The sequence below is a fragment of the Hyaena hyaena genome, unplaced genomic scaffold (assembly GCF_003009895.1).
Source record: "Hyaena hyaena isolate Hyena2069 unplaced genomic scaffold, ASM300989v1 scaffold_823, whole genome shotgun sequence".
Taxonomy (NCBI): Eukaryota; Metazoa; Chordata; class Mammalia; order Carnivora; family Hyaenidae; genus Hyaena; species Hyaena hyaena.
Window position 1 is genome coordinate 144,600 of NW_024081456.1, and position 14,106 is coordinate 158,705.

Consider the following 14,106-nt stretch of genomic DNA (forward strand, 5'->3'; position numbering starts at 1 on the left):
TTTTTTTTTTTTTTTTTTTTGCTTTTTTGGGGCCTTTTTCTTCCCCTGCAGAAGCCTCACCGACGCTTGATGCCCTAAATCTTGTTTCCTTTCATTCAGAGACCGACAGCTGGGATTCAGGGGAAGCGCAGCGGCTATTGTCGGGAGGCGGATTAATGCTGTGTGATTAATTATGCGTGGTCTCCCAGAATGCACGGCTCCCTTCCCGCCGGCCCCACGCCTGCGCTGGCCCTGTGCTCTCACCCATGGGACCGGGGGGTCTCCGGACTTGTGTGGAGGGCTTCGGGAAGGCAGGAGGGGTGCTGCGCTGGGGAAGGTAGGGGTGATCTCTTTGTGCCGCCAGGGAGAAGGGACAGACGGGCCCAGGGGACCCTGGAGCCTCTCTGGGCTAGAGCCTGGGCCGCAAGGGGGCCACTGCAGCCCCCTGCTTGACATTGGGGTGAGACACTTCTAGGGGACAGAGTGACAGCGTGGCGTGCTCTCCCACCCCTCAGACCAAGCCAGGCCGCTGAGCAGGGCTTGGGCGCCGGCCCGGCCTCCTCCCTGGGGCCTGGGGCCCCCTCCTCCTTGGCGGGACGCCTGCCTCAGTCTGGCCTGGCATCCGGCCGAGATCGGCCCACAGAGACCCCATTGTGCACACCCCGCAGATCCACTTGGAAGCCGGAACGGAAGCGCCGTCCTCAGAGGCCCCACCTCTGGGTGGCACTGTGTTGGAGCCTGGGGACCAGAGCAGGGGCGGGGACGGCAGCCAGGTCCAGCTGCCGAGACACCCAGGTCTGGACTCGTGGCGCGGTCTGGGGACGTTGTGGCGCTGCGGTCAGGGGCCCCGGCTCCCTCTGCCTCTGGCTGGGCCCTTGTGTCCCCTTGCGGCCTAGAAGGTCTGTTAGTACCAGTGGCCTGGTTCTCACGGCCGAGCGGCGAAGGCACCTTTTCCTCAAAGGTGTTGGGGTACAGCCTTGTGGTGCCAGCCTGGTATAAACTCCGAGTGCGCGGCACTCAGCCTGCACTCTCAGAAGGTTCTTTGACTTTCTGGGTTGGTTTGCTGGCTACCCCGTGGATAGGGTGTGGGAAACAGTGGTGTCACAGTGCCAGGCACGTTAGTACCCGGTGAATCATCTGTTTCCACCCCAAAAGAGAAGGAACCTTCCCCAGAAGCCGCTAGTCAGGTGGCTGCAGGGCTCAGCGTCGGAAAAAGAGGTTTCTGTTGGGCGTCACCGTGTAGCTGAGGTGTGGCGGGCCGGTGGCTGTGGAGGAAGGGACCCGCTGCCTGTCCCTGTGAGCAGAGCGCCGTCCCTGCAGGCAGGCCCCGGGGGTCATCGAAAGGCACCTGGGGGCTGCCTGGCCCTGGGCTGGGAGCGGAGGCCCCGGATGGCTAGCATTGTCTCCCGGCCTGTGAGAAAGTCCATTCCCCGGGGCGCCTTCTGGGCGATCGCAGAAGCGGAATGGCCGTCACGCACAGAGGGCCAGCCCAGCGGGCCGGCCGGTGATGGGCTTTACAGACCGGCCGGTATTTGTGGCCCGGCTCCGCCGCCCGCCCCCAGCTCTGTGACCCCAGGTCATCGGGTCACCGGAACTCAGGTTCCCCGTCGGTAATGTGGGGCTGACACACGATTGATCTCTTCGTGGTGCGAGGATTGCATAAGAGCGGCATGCTTTAGACGCCGGTGAATGTCTGTTTCCTCCTGGCCTTCTCCTTTTGAGCTGACGGGGCTGGTTTCAGGATCCTCATTCTCATGTTTAGTTGGCTAATGAGTTAATTTGGAGAACCCAAAAGGTGCTGCCTGGTGGCCCCCGGCCTGGGGAGGGGCTCACGGGTCTTGAGGATTTTTATCACCTGCGGGGACTCTGATCAGCGGTCCTATCTGCTTTTCTTCCCCCCAAAGACACCTTTGAGCACCTGCTGTATGCTGGGTTCTGCTCGAGGGCCTCGGCATGGCAGGCTCAGGTCAGACACGGCCCCTGCCGTGGCGGAGGTGGCTTTCTGGGGTGGGGACAGGAGAGGCGGCAGCAGCGCACGTGACCCGTCAGGCCGAGGGGAGCTCGGCGCGCCCTGGGCACCGTGTGGGTCAGGCTGTGGGGACGGGGTGGCGGTGACTGAGCGCTCAGAGCTCAGTGCCTGGCAGGATCAGAGTGCAGGGTGGTGCTGGCCCGGCCTCTCTCTTTCTGCAAAGCGTGTGTCCCTAACCCCTGCGCTGTCTTGCTCGCACTGCCTGAGCCCTCCCTGGCCACTCTCTGAGGAAGCAGGGCCGGATGACAACTTCCCTTTAGAAGAGGAGGTTCAGAGGCTCCGGCGGGAAGTGACTTGGCCCTCTGCTTCAGAGGGACCTAACGTGTCGTGTCTCTGGCCACCTAGTTGGGATGTTTCCATTGAGTCACCTGGGAGTTGGGCGAGGCTGGGGGAGGAACAGGTGAATTCTCAGCTCTGCTACAGGGCTTCCTCTGTTTCTGCGGCTTCGGCTTCGGGACTGGGGAGAAAAAAACGTTTCAAACACCCACTGCGCACCAGCGTGTCTGCCCTGCTGGCTTGCCCTGTGAGACACGTCAAGGAACATGCCATCGCTAAAGGAAGGTGCCTCCTTGGATGGGGCCCAACCTCTGAAAGGCAGCTAACGTTTTTTCCGCTGAAAAGAAATAGGTATTTTTTTGAAAGAGAAAGGAAACTATGCCCTTAGCAGGAAGAGGGCGGGGCAGGCGAGCCCTTGGCTGGCAGAGGGGAAGCCCTTCCACAGGACAGCGGGGGGTCACATCGGGGTGCTGGGACCCCTGGAGGCTGGCAGCAGGGGAGGGCCCGAGGGACACTGCCGCCCCACCCCCCGGGTGCCAGAGTGCGGCGGAGGACCTCGCGGGCTGGACCCCAGCACTGGCTCCCCTCCTCGTTCTCTGTGCCTTCGATGGGCAGCACTGGCCGGCGGTGGCAGACGGAGGCCCCCTGGGCCGTGCCAGGCCGAGGGGTTGCACCCTCCTGGGTGGGGAGGGCACCTTTCCTGTTTCACGTCTTGTCTATAAATAGTGAAAGGATGTGGCTTCGTAGAGCTGATTGAGCAGCTAGATTGCTTTCCTCAATAACGTAACACTAATAACTCCACGCACAGACAGCTGCTTTTATCCGGCCTCATAAAACTCCTGGCAGACGGTTTACTCCGAGGGCTCACACCCCCTCCAGGTGGTGGCCAGCCCTGCTTTGCTTTTTTTGTTTTATCGTCAGTTTACAGGTGGGAAAAACTGAGGCTGAGGGGAAGAGGCGGGGCGGGAGGGGGGATCTGAAGCCGGCTTACATCAGCTCTCACCTTCGTGTGCTGGCTCGTCTAGAACTTCCCAGAGGCTTTTACAAGCAGCTGGTTTCGGGGCATAGTGACTGTGGGTCAGGATGTATTTGATGGTCCTGAAGTTTCCCGGGTCGGCTGGGGCCTGACTGCCTCTGCTTGGGCAGGGGGGCCCCACCCCGTACCCCCTCACACACATGTCTCCTCCCTGGGCCTCAGTTTCCCCCCCTGTACATGATGAAGCTGGGTTTGGGGGCCCCTGGGGTTCTCGGGAAGGTGTGGCCCAACAGGACCCCGGCACAGGCCTGTAAATGCCTGGGTGGTGACCACGGGCGGCGTGGTGGGGGCGGAGGTGCCGGGGAGTCGGCCAGGAGTGCTGCATGGCAGGTTCCTCCAGTCTGGGGCAGCTCTAGGCTCTGGTGTTCTTACCACCTGGCCCACCCGTGGGGCGGGGGGCACCTGCAGGGGGGGGAATTGGAGGGACCTGCAGGGGGGAGGTGGGGGCACCTGCAGAGGGGGAAAGGTGGGGTACCTGCAGAGGGGGGAAGTGGGGGGATACCTGCAGAGGGGGGAGGTGGGGGGGCACCTGCAGAGGGGGAAAGGTGGGGGGTACCTGCAGAGGGGAGAGGTGGGGGGATACCTGCAGAAGGGAGAGGTGGGGGGATACCTGCAGAGGGGAGAGGTGGGGGGCACCTGCAGAGGGGGGAGGGGGGACCCGCAGAGGGGGAAGGCGGGGGGTACCTGCAGGGGGCGAGGGGGTACCTGCAGGGGGGGAGGTAGGGGGACCTGCAGGGGGGGAGGGGGTACCTGCAGGGGGGAGGTGGGGGGACCCGCAGGGGGCAGTGATTGACAGAGGAAGGCCCTTTCCGGAGCAGCCTGGGCGGGCTTCTCCTCCAGACCGCGCCCCACCTGCTCCTGCTCCGAGGACACAGGTGGACAAATAGGTGTGGGGGATGGGCACACACACGGGCGTCTTGGGTCAGTTACACGCACCATAAATTTTGTTGTTTCAGTCACTTGAAGTGTGCGATTTGGGAACATTTAATACGGTCGCAGGGCTGTGCCACCACCACCGTCTGGTGCCCAGCTTTGCCCCGCCCTCACGGCCCGTCTGGGCGCTGCACGCATCCTCTCCCGCCTCGGGGCCCGCGTCCACCCTGCCGCCCCGGCACCTGCTAAGTGCTCAGTGAAAACCCTCCTCCCTCTGCGTTCCTGCAGCACCTTGTGCTCCCCCTCCGGGCCGGTCCCGGTAAGTGGGCGTCCCGTTTTCCTGGCCCCCCGGCCCTGGCAGTCCCCTGTCTGCTCCCCGTCTCTGGGCTGGCCTGTCCTGGACGTTTCACACGACCACCCCTGCGGTCCCCCAGTGCGGCTGTTCCTGCACAGCGCCTCTCCGGGTGGGGCTTGGCGTACCCCCGGGGGAGTCGCCCAGGAATGCCTGGCACGTCTGTGGTCCCTCGCAGCCCGTGTTCTCGCTAGCCCCCACGCGGTGGCCGGCCCAGAGGAGCGCGCGGGCCCGCAGAGCTGGAGCCCCCACGCCTGGTGCTGCAGGGATGCGGCGGGAGGAGGTTTTTACTGAGCACTTACTACGTTCCTGGGGTGCGCAAGGCGGACGCAGGGCCTGAGTGCAGGAGAGGAGATGCGACCTTCCAGAGCCAGAGGGTGGGACAGACAGCGGCCCAGGAGAGAAGAGCAGCTGCCTTAGTCACCCGCTGCGTGCTGGCTGGTGCACCAGCCTCGGGGTGTGTCCACTGGGGGTGGGGCAACAGGCACGGGGGGCGGGGCTGAGTGCAGGCAGCACAGTCCCGGCAAAGGGTGCAAGGTGGGTCCCCGGCCCCACCGTCTGCTATTTCCCGGTCCTCCCTTGGGGTGAGAGCACATCTTTCCCTGGACTCTCCGGGTCAGCCCAGACTTACCAGGTGTGGCCCCAGTATACGAGGTGAGAGAGGGCTGGGGCCCCTCGCTCTTAGACACAGATGGGGTCCCCGCATGACGCCCTCTGACTAAGGGAGCCTCCGTGTCTCCGGCGGGGCAGCAGTGCGGGCTGGGGACCCTTGACAGACAGTCCCTCCCGTCAGGCAGACTTATTAGCGTCTGGACTCATCCCCCTCGGTGGGGGGTGGGGGGCGGTGTCACTGTGCGTCTCCGAGACCCCGGGGAACTCTGGGACAGAAATACCCAGTGTTTCATCATCAAGTGGTCCTTCTGACCCTGCACCCACTGGCAAAGGTGGCCCCCAAACAACTTTCCCCACTTTCCCCTATGCTCAGGGGCAGGCATCAGCAGGGATCAGGATGTCTGTCATTAACACCGTAGAGTGAATTAGGGTAAGCATGATCCTCTCCCTGCGGCCCCCCTGCTGCAAAGCTTCTTCTCTGAGTGGCTCGCAGACACCTCTGAGAGGCGTGGCCTCGCCCACGAGGCAGCCTGCCACTTCTGCGGCCTTTGTTGGGCTGGGGCTTTCTCTGGAGGTCAGACCTGGGGCTTCCCTCCCCTGAGCAACGGGAGACGTCTGGGGCTCCCAGCTTCCTGGAGGGAGTTCTGCTTTCCAGTAGGCCTTTGGGGGCAGGGAGCTGTGCACTGGGGAGCCTGGCCTCCGACCGCCATCCCCACGGTTCCCAAGTCTGAGTGTCCCTGAGATACAGCTGCCAGCCTCAGTCTGGAAGGCCCCGTACAGCGCTGGGGTGTCTCGGGATCAGACTGGGCCCAATGCTGTTCTGGACTCTTCATCCAGACAGTTCACCCTGCCAAGGTGGGGTCCCTCAACCACAGGACATTTGCAGCTCACCTGGCCCCACCTGCCTGCTCAGAGATGGGTGGGCACCGGGCGGGAGCCCCTGTGATCAGTGGGAGGTCAGGCCCCGTGCTCGGAGGTGGTGTTTGAGATTTTCACCAGAGAAGTGGCCACGTTACCACCTCTGCTGCGCAGTCTGGGGCCGGGGCCCGTGCTGGCCACGCTCCGAGGGGGTGAGGGGATCTGTCCCCAGCTGTCTCAGCCGACCCCTCAGTGGGCTGGCTGGCAGTCGCGTGCTCTCAGTGCTCCAGTTAGTTGTTCCGTTAAGCTGGGAAAGCGTTCCCCTCGTCACTGTGTTCCCTGTCACTCGACACTGGTGATTTGCTGAGCAAACTGCTCCCCCTCCCCCGCCCCCCCCGGAAGCCAAGGCCGGATGGTCATGTCCACCCCGCTGTGAGGGGTGGGGTCTGAGAGGTGGCCCACAGCACATCTGAGACCCCTGCCCACCCACCTGGAGAGTTCTCGGACCCACACGGGCCGCTGAGTCAGGCTAGGAAGAAGCTGTCCCTGTCCTGGGGCCTCGGCTGACCCCTTCCCTGAGGACCTTTCCGGACGGCCTCCTGCCATCTCCACCTCACGGTCAGGCTCGGCCTGGGTCACAGCTTGAGCCACAGGCATCCGCCCGGGGGGGCCACAACTGTTGACCCTGGGTTACGAGTCTGCCCCAGGTCCTCGGGGAGGAGTTTGCCCCCCCTCACGCCCAGCGGGGTTGCCAGGCCAGGGCCACAGCACGCCTCCCACCAGCCAGGCCGGGCTGCGGGGGGGGGGGGTGCTGGGGAGCAGCTGCTGGCGGCCTCTGGAAGGGTCGTCCACGCCTTCGCGGCAGGGCCCGGTCGTGGGGCTGGGGACCTGCCTCCCACCATTTCCTCTTCGTCGGTTTGTTGATGAGCGGAAACTACACAGTTACTGGAAATGAGACGTTTGGGGAAGAAGCCAGAGTTTTGAGTGTGTGTATTTTTCCCGACAGCTTTTTAGTAAGAGCGATGCTGAGCTCAGGCTGGGTAGTTGGTGGGGGTTGGGGGGTCCTGCCACGCTTCCGCCCCTCAGAGCCCCTGTCTCCCCCTCCTTCCTGGGAGGGCCTGGGTGAGGTCACTCCCATGCAGGCTTCCGGGTCAACCTGAGGGCTCCTCCACCTGTCGGCCTGGCTGGTCCTGGCTCCCCTGGGGCGGCCCACAGGGCGGGGCCTCCCCCTCACTTCCCCCTCCAGTGGCCAGAACGAGGGCGGCCTCAGCCCTGTCTGGTTGGGCGCCAGATCAGATCGGGGAGGCCAGGAGCACCTGTGAGCCCCAGCACCCGTGTGTGGTTGGGGCTCTGGACACGGTGGCACCCTTCCCTGTGGCCCGGGGCCCCGGGTCTGTGCTCAGCTGGCACCCGAGCTGTGCATACTCGGGCCTGGGCCAGCGATGGGGGTAGAGCCGGAAGTGGAGGCCTGAGCAGCGGGGGCTCCAGGTTCCGGAAGGCCTGGCTTCCAGCCTGTAGGGAGATGCCATCTACACCGCTTGCCCTGTGCTGGGCTTTCCCAGGTTTTAGCCCGGGGCTCGCAGCGCAGGCTTCCTTCTGCCACGTGGCTCTGTGACCTTGGGCTGCCCACTCACCTCTCTGAGGTCCTTTCCTTCAGGACCTTGAGCCGAGGGAAGCATCCTGCATGGTCGCTGGCCGGTGAAGGTGCCGTCCTTGCTGCCTGCCTGGGGTTACCCTAAGTCTGTGTCCCCTGTGTTCGTGTGAGTTCACACCGATTGGTCCCCTGTGCCGCTCACCCCCTTCCCCTGACAGAATGCCTTGGTTGAGGTGACTGTACCGGAGCCCTCGTCTCGTGCCTCAAGGTCTCGTCCAGAAGGCTCTCCCAGACACCAGTCTTGCTTCAACATTTGGGCGAGGTCGTGCTGGGGCAGAAGGTCAAGGCCAGCCCAAGAACTTCCCACTATCCCTGCAGGGGAAGAAGGCCTCCAGAGGGCCCTGGACCCGTGCCCACTGTCCCAGGACACCCGGGTGTCCCCAGAGGGTGACAGTGCAGGCCCCACCCCGGGGCTGGATTCGGTCTCTGGTATTTGCTGTGTCCCAGGGCACCTTGGAGGAGGTGCGGGGCCTGGTGGTCTGTGGGGTGGGGCGTGCTCGGTGGGCGTGAGTGAGGAGAGGAGGCCAGACAGAGAGGGGCTGGTGACCGGTGCAGGATGGCAGTGACCTTCTGGTCCACTGCCCAGCATATGCCCTTGACGGCTTCGAGACAGCTGCAGCAGGCCCTACTGGGGTCAGCGGGGGCCCCGGTGGAGTGCAGCAGGGGCAGGCTGGGCCCGAGCTCCCACCCTGTCCCCCCAGAGCCTAGAGGCAGGCGGGAAAGCCGCGGGGCGCCGTGGCTGAGGGTGGTAGGCGCCCCACACAGGTGTGACCAGCCCTCCTGCTGGATAGGCACCCGGAGAAGTCCCATCGGCAAGCCGCCTGGGAGGCTTCCTGACCCCCAGACCCCTCCCCCACCCCAGGTTTTGTGTTTAAGCTGAGCTTGTGGGACGTAGGAGTGCTCTCACCCTCCAGGTCTGGTGGGGGGGTCAGGTGGTCAGGGGAGAAACCCAGGCCTCTCGTGCAGGGCATCTGGGGTGCAGGGGGCACACACCCTCCCTCCTCTATGCTTGCAGCTCCTGCTGGACCCTTAGCTGCCTCTAGGGGGGCGGCCCTGCTCTGACTGCCCTGGGTGACTGGCTCCCGGCCACCTCCAATGGCAGGAGAGGTTAAGAGTTGCGTTCAAATCCAGGTGGTATTGTGGGCATATGTGCCCTCTGTGGGCCATACTGGGCCTCTTCCATTGTTCTGGAGCCCGTGTGAGGGGGTCCTCGCAGGGCGCAGGGCTGAGGTGCCCCTGGAGTGCTCGCAGGGCTGGCTGGTTGGGCTGCGAGTCTTCTCCTCTCCCCACGTCCCCTGAGATGGCATCCGCTCCCGGGAACAGAGGTGGGAAGTTGCCAGAATCGTTTCTGGCTTTGGCGTGGAGCTCGGTCTGCAATTGCCGACTTAATTAATCGAGTTTTGGATTAAGCCCTCCCTGTGGCCTCCTGAGCCTGTCGATTCCTTCATTGCATCTGAGCGATGGGGGGATGGGGGCCGCAGGCATCCCGGGGACACAGGCGAGGACACACGCCCCAACCTTTTCTCTAGTTTGCGACTCTGTCTTTTCGGGGGTCCGGGGGGGTTTTCGGGGGGGGTGATGCAGTGGGACTTTGCTGACGCACCTCACAGCCATGGTGCGCTCTCGTGACCCTGGGGGACACCGCGCTCGCTGGCCCGGCAGGCACCCGGCCCCACACCATGGGTGGGCCTGGGTCGCCTCTGCCCCTTGCTGCTGGGCCAGCTCTGGGAGCTGCCACCAGCCTTTCCCTCCCTTCAGACCGCTGCGCTTCCCACGTTGAGGGTGGGGCGGCTCTCAGTGACACGGGGACAATGAGCCATTTGGGGGCATTGTTTTCCCTGCGGTGGGAAAGGTGGCTTCCCGGGAAGGCAGGTTCACCCTCCCACAAAGGGCTTCCCCCAGAGCCGAGGAAGGAAGCGAGCTGTTCCTGCACTTCCTCTTCCCAGCATATTTTAGACCATCCAAAGGTGCGACCCGGGGAGAAGATTCGAGACAAAGAGCCAGGAGCCCTGTCAGCAGCTGTTGGGGCCGGAAAGCCTGGGCCTGGCTGGAGTGGGGGGGGGGCAGGCGCGCACCCCCCCCACCCCAGCCCCACCGCCCGCTGCGCTGCTGTGGGGTGTGGGTCTGTCCGCAGGAGCCCTCACTGCCCCAAGGCACCCGGCCCTGCCATAGTCGCCCCTGCACACTCATCGTTCCCCCCCCCCCCCCCCCCCCCCCCCGTGCCCCTTGACACTCATTATCCCCCTCCCCCAGGCCTCCGGACTGCAGGTCAGGTGGGGAAGGAGCTGAAGCAGAAAGGGGTAGAAGCCGGGAGACTGCAGAGGGCTGTCTGGGGGCAGGGGGGCGTTGAGCACAGCAGAGGCGCTGGCAGAGTCCTAGCGCCCCCCACCCCGTGGACAAGTGTCTGGACAAAGTCCCCTGCAGGTCTGAGAGGAACCTGGGGACTTTGGGGGGGGCAGTGCCCTTGCCCCAGGTCTCACCTTTCCTGGGGGCTTTGTTCCCCAGAGCTGAGCTGTCCCTGGCTGTTCCCAGTGGGAAAGGCCCCCAGCTCCACCCCCCTCCTCAGGTACAGATTTGGGGAGGCCCCCGCCTATAGGCAGTGAGCAAATCAGCACTTAGCAGGCAACCCCTCCTGGAAGATGGGGGTTCCCTGCTGGGGTATGGGGGGCCTGGGACTGGCCTCTGCCCAGGGAGGGGCTGAGGTTCCGGGACACCCCCAAGCCTTGCCCAGGGAAGCACTTGGGCCCGTTGACCCCCTTCCATGGCTCCAGGCCCCTCGTACTGCTCCTGAATAGCCCGGAGAACGGTGTCCTGGTGGCTGTGGCAGGAGATGGGCCCGGAGCCGCCTTCCCGGCCACACCTGGGGGTGGGGGAGGGGTGTCTTCTGCTCAGCACAGGTGGAGTTGGTTAGGGAGGGGATGGCTAATTACATCCAGGTGGCTCCTTGCTGTAGGGACTTGGGCTGCCCAGTGGGGTGGGCAAGGCTGTGCTGTGTTGGCCTGGAGCCCTGGCAAGGTGAGTCAGCTGTGTGCAGGGGGAGCCCTCGGGTCCCCACAGACTTCCTCCAGCACACTGGCTCAGCTGGTCCAGTAAACCTGTTCCCAGGAACGCGGTAGATAATGCAGAGATCAAACCCAGCGCCGCCTGCAGCGAGTCCCCTCTGCCCGAACGGTCAGGTTGCCGGGGGAGGGGCACGTGCAGTCCCCTTGACCCCCCCACCCCTGCTGCACTCATGGGAAACTGAGGCCCCAGCAGGCAGAGTGGGATGGAGAGCCCCTCCTCCACCCCTCACCCCCCAAAGTTCCTCTGCTAGAGCTACGTTTCAGCTGTGCCCCAGGAGGCACCCCTCAGGTTCCCCCTGCGGACAGAGGAGGGGTGCCACCTCAGTGCACCCCCCAGCTGGCCGGGGCGCCGGGCCCACACTCACCCCTGGACCACAGGCTCCTCTAGGGCAGCGCTGAGTACAACGCTTCTCACGACTTAGTCCCTCCCTCTCCCCTAGTTTGGGGCAGAGGGAGCGATCATCTGTCCCCTGGGGGTGGCAGATGGCCGCTTAGCTTAGAAAAGAAAACAGCACAATTTAGAATTAGTCCCGGGTGAAAGGTCGAGGCAACGTCTGCCTCCGGATGCTCCCCGAACTTGCATTTCTGCAGAGCAGCGCTGGCGGGCGGGGAGGGCGGGGGCCAGCACAGTGCAAATACCGAGGCGGGAACAAAGCGGCCGCCACTGCCCGCTGCCGCCGGGCCACATGCCTGGCAGCCATTTGGCGCTCCTTGCGGGGCAGAGTGTCTGCCGGAAGCTGGGCCCCCTGGAGGCCCCTTCCGCAGCCCTTTCCCTGGAGCCCCCAGGTAGCCCGTGGGACGGGAGGACAGGCAGGTGCGGGAGCAGACGCTGGGTGGCCTCCCTGAGGCGGGGCGTGGGCCGGGCAGGGGGCGTCGCTCGGGTCGCTCAAGGTCCTGAGCTGGGGGGCCCCAGAGGCCCTCAGGACACCCGAGGCCCGCTGTAGGAAGCCTCGCAATTTCAAGGCAGGTGTGGGGTACAGGTTTCCTCACCAAGCCCCGTGCCTGTCCCCACCAGGCGCCAGCATGGAGGACACACTGGCCACGTCCAGGCAGGGGCCTCATGGTCCCTCCTGCCCCCTGGGGAGTCTGGGGGTGTGGGTGGAGGGGGGGGCCCAGGTGTGCGTCCCCGGGAAGCAGCATTAGGGCCAGGTTGGGAGAGAGGCGCACGCAGGTGCAGAGGAGAAAGGCGGCCTTCGGGACGGGCCCAGACGTCTGCACTGGCCTCCAGCCCGGACGCCGTGCGGGGCTCGGTGCTTCCTCTTGGCTCAGGCTCCCGGCCCAGCCCCTCTTGTACCTCGGACCCCACGCCCCCACACAAAGCACCTGCCTCTACTGTTCCATCTCCAGGGGCCGCCCCTCCCTGGCGGCCCTGCCGGGCCTGTGGCTGGGGCGCTGACGGCCGATGGCGGCCGCGGGGCTGGGCGGCGTGCCTTCACGGCGGCGCCCGCCCGGCCAGGCGGGCCAGGGAAGACAGTGGGCCCTCTCAGCTGCCGCTTTCCCCCGCCGACGAGCTTCTTTGGCTCCTGCCCCGCCCGCCCCGGTTGGCGGCCCGCCGCGCCCGGCTGCGAGCAGCTGCCGCCCGCGTCCCCGGCCACAGGCGCACCTGCTCCCCGGCCAGCCTTTGTCCACACTACCGACGCCTGATTTATTGGCGTATTTTCTCTTGCTGGCCCAGCATAACCCAGCCTCATCGTCTGGGATGTGGCCCGTCTAGGTGGGTTCTCCCACGGGGGTCCCCACTCAGGGGTCAGGTGGCTGGGGAGCGAGGCCTGTCCGCGGGGATATTGTCCCGTGGCTGGAGGGTCTGGAGTGGGCGTCCAGGCAGAGCCTTTTCATGCATCTTGGGGCGCCCAGCGTCCCGACAAGTTAGGGGTTGGTTTGGTGGCCAGGGAGCCCCAGGGACACCCCTGGAACCACGAAGGCCTCCCTCCCCTCAAGCCAGCAGGGCTCAGAGAGGGAGAGGGTGGTGTGGATAAGGCGGGCTCCCACCCGGCTTTGATGACCAAGCGCCCTCTATCCAGTACCCGCCCCCCCCCCCCCCCCCCCCCGTCAGTGGCTGGGAAAGAAAAAAGAGCCTTTTCTCCAAGTGGTGAGCGGTGGCCAGCGCCTGCCTGACAATGGAGGGCATTGATAGAGTGGGGGAGGCGCTGCCTTGCCCCCCCATCCCCCACCGCTGCACTGCGAGCCCACAGCGCCACTTGGGCCGGGACCAGGTGCTCTGTAACTGGATCCCGGTGCCCCCTTCCCCAGACTCCTGCAGTGTGGCCGTGCAGGGGTGAGGGCTCCTGGGGTCTGTGCCTCTCACGGGAGGGAGCCAGCCGGCCCCACTGCCTCCTTCCCCAGCAGGCTGGGCAGGAGCCGCGTGGCCCCAGCCTGAGTTCCCTCCTTGGGGCCCCGGAGGCGACTTGTTTTCTTTAAGCCAGTTGGTTTGGGACTTTTGGCTTCTGACAACAGATGGTGGGCCCCGGTGTCATCCTCGTCGGCCTCACCCAAGCTGTAGCTACAGAGAAAAGCCTTCAGGGAGACAGATGCCTCCCAGGCATGCAGGCCCCGAGACCCCAGCCCCTCACGCGGCCACCCCACCCATGCAGGTTTAATTCCAGCCTCTGGGGCAGGAGAGGGGGGCCAGCGAGGACGGGCAGGCTGGTGGCCCTTTCTGGGAAGGGCTCTGAAAGAGGGGGTGTTTCCATGCTTGGGAGAGCGCTCCCTTCATCCGGGGACCCTAAGTTCCCCACCGGCCCCCCCGCCTCTGCCCGGAGAGGAGGCCCCGCCCACCCGGTGCCCAGGCTGCCTTCCCTGGCCGCGGAGGCGGGAGGGGGTGGCGGGCCGGGACACGCTATGCCTCAGAGGCTTCGCCCCTGGGAAGAACAATGCCTGGCTGGTCCCAGAGCCTTTGCTGAGCTTTTCCCTCAGTACAAGGCCACAAGGTAACCTCGATGGGCAATTTATGGCCCAGGCTCCAGAAGCTGGATCAACAGGTGGCAAAGGGGGGCCCTGGGGTGGGGCGGCATGTTCTGAGTCCCTGAAAAGAACCCATGAGAGCCCTCCTCCTCCCCCGTTCATCTGCTCCTGTTGGGGCCTCAGCAGCGCGTCCTGGGGCAGGGCACAGACCCGGCAGACCCCTATGCTCCCACGGCTCCCCCGCCCGGCTCGGCGCGCCAGGAGCTCAGGAAGGATGCTCCTCCCGGCACACCTTGGTTTCTCTTGCTGGGAAATGGGTTTGTCTGCTCCCAGCTGATGTTGCTTGGACGATGTACAGACTTGATCCTGAAGGGGGAAACCATGTCTGGGGTAGTGAAAGAAGAAAAGCTGAGGGGCTCAGCTGGTTGAGCGTCCGACTTCGGCTCAGGTCATGATCTCGAGGCTTATGAGTTC

At 65.0% G+C, this 14,106-nt stretch overlaps 1 protein-coding gene across 2 annotated transcripts in view; it reads left to right on the forward strand.

The window, feature by feature from the left end:
• Window positions 1-14,106, forward strand: part of NOTCH1 (notch receptor 1) — a 42,981-nt gene that overhangs the window by 2,925 nt on the left and 25,950 nt on the right. The window lies entirely within an intron of this gene.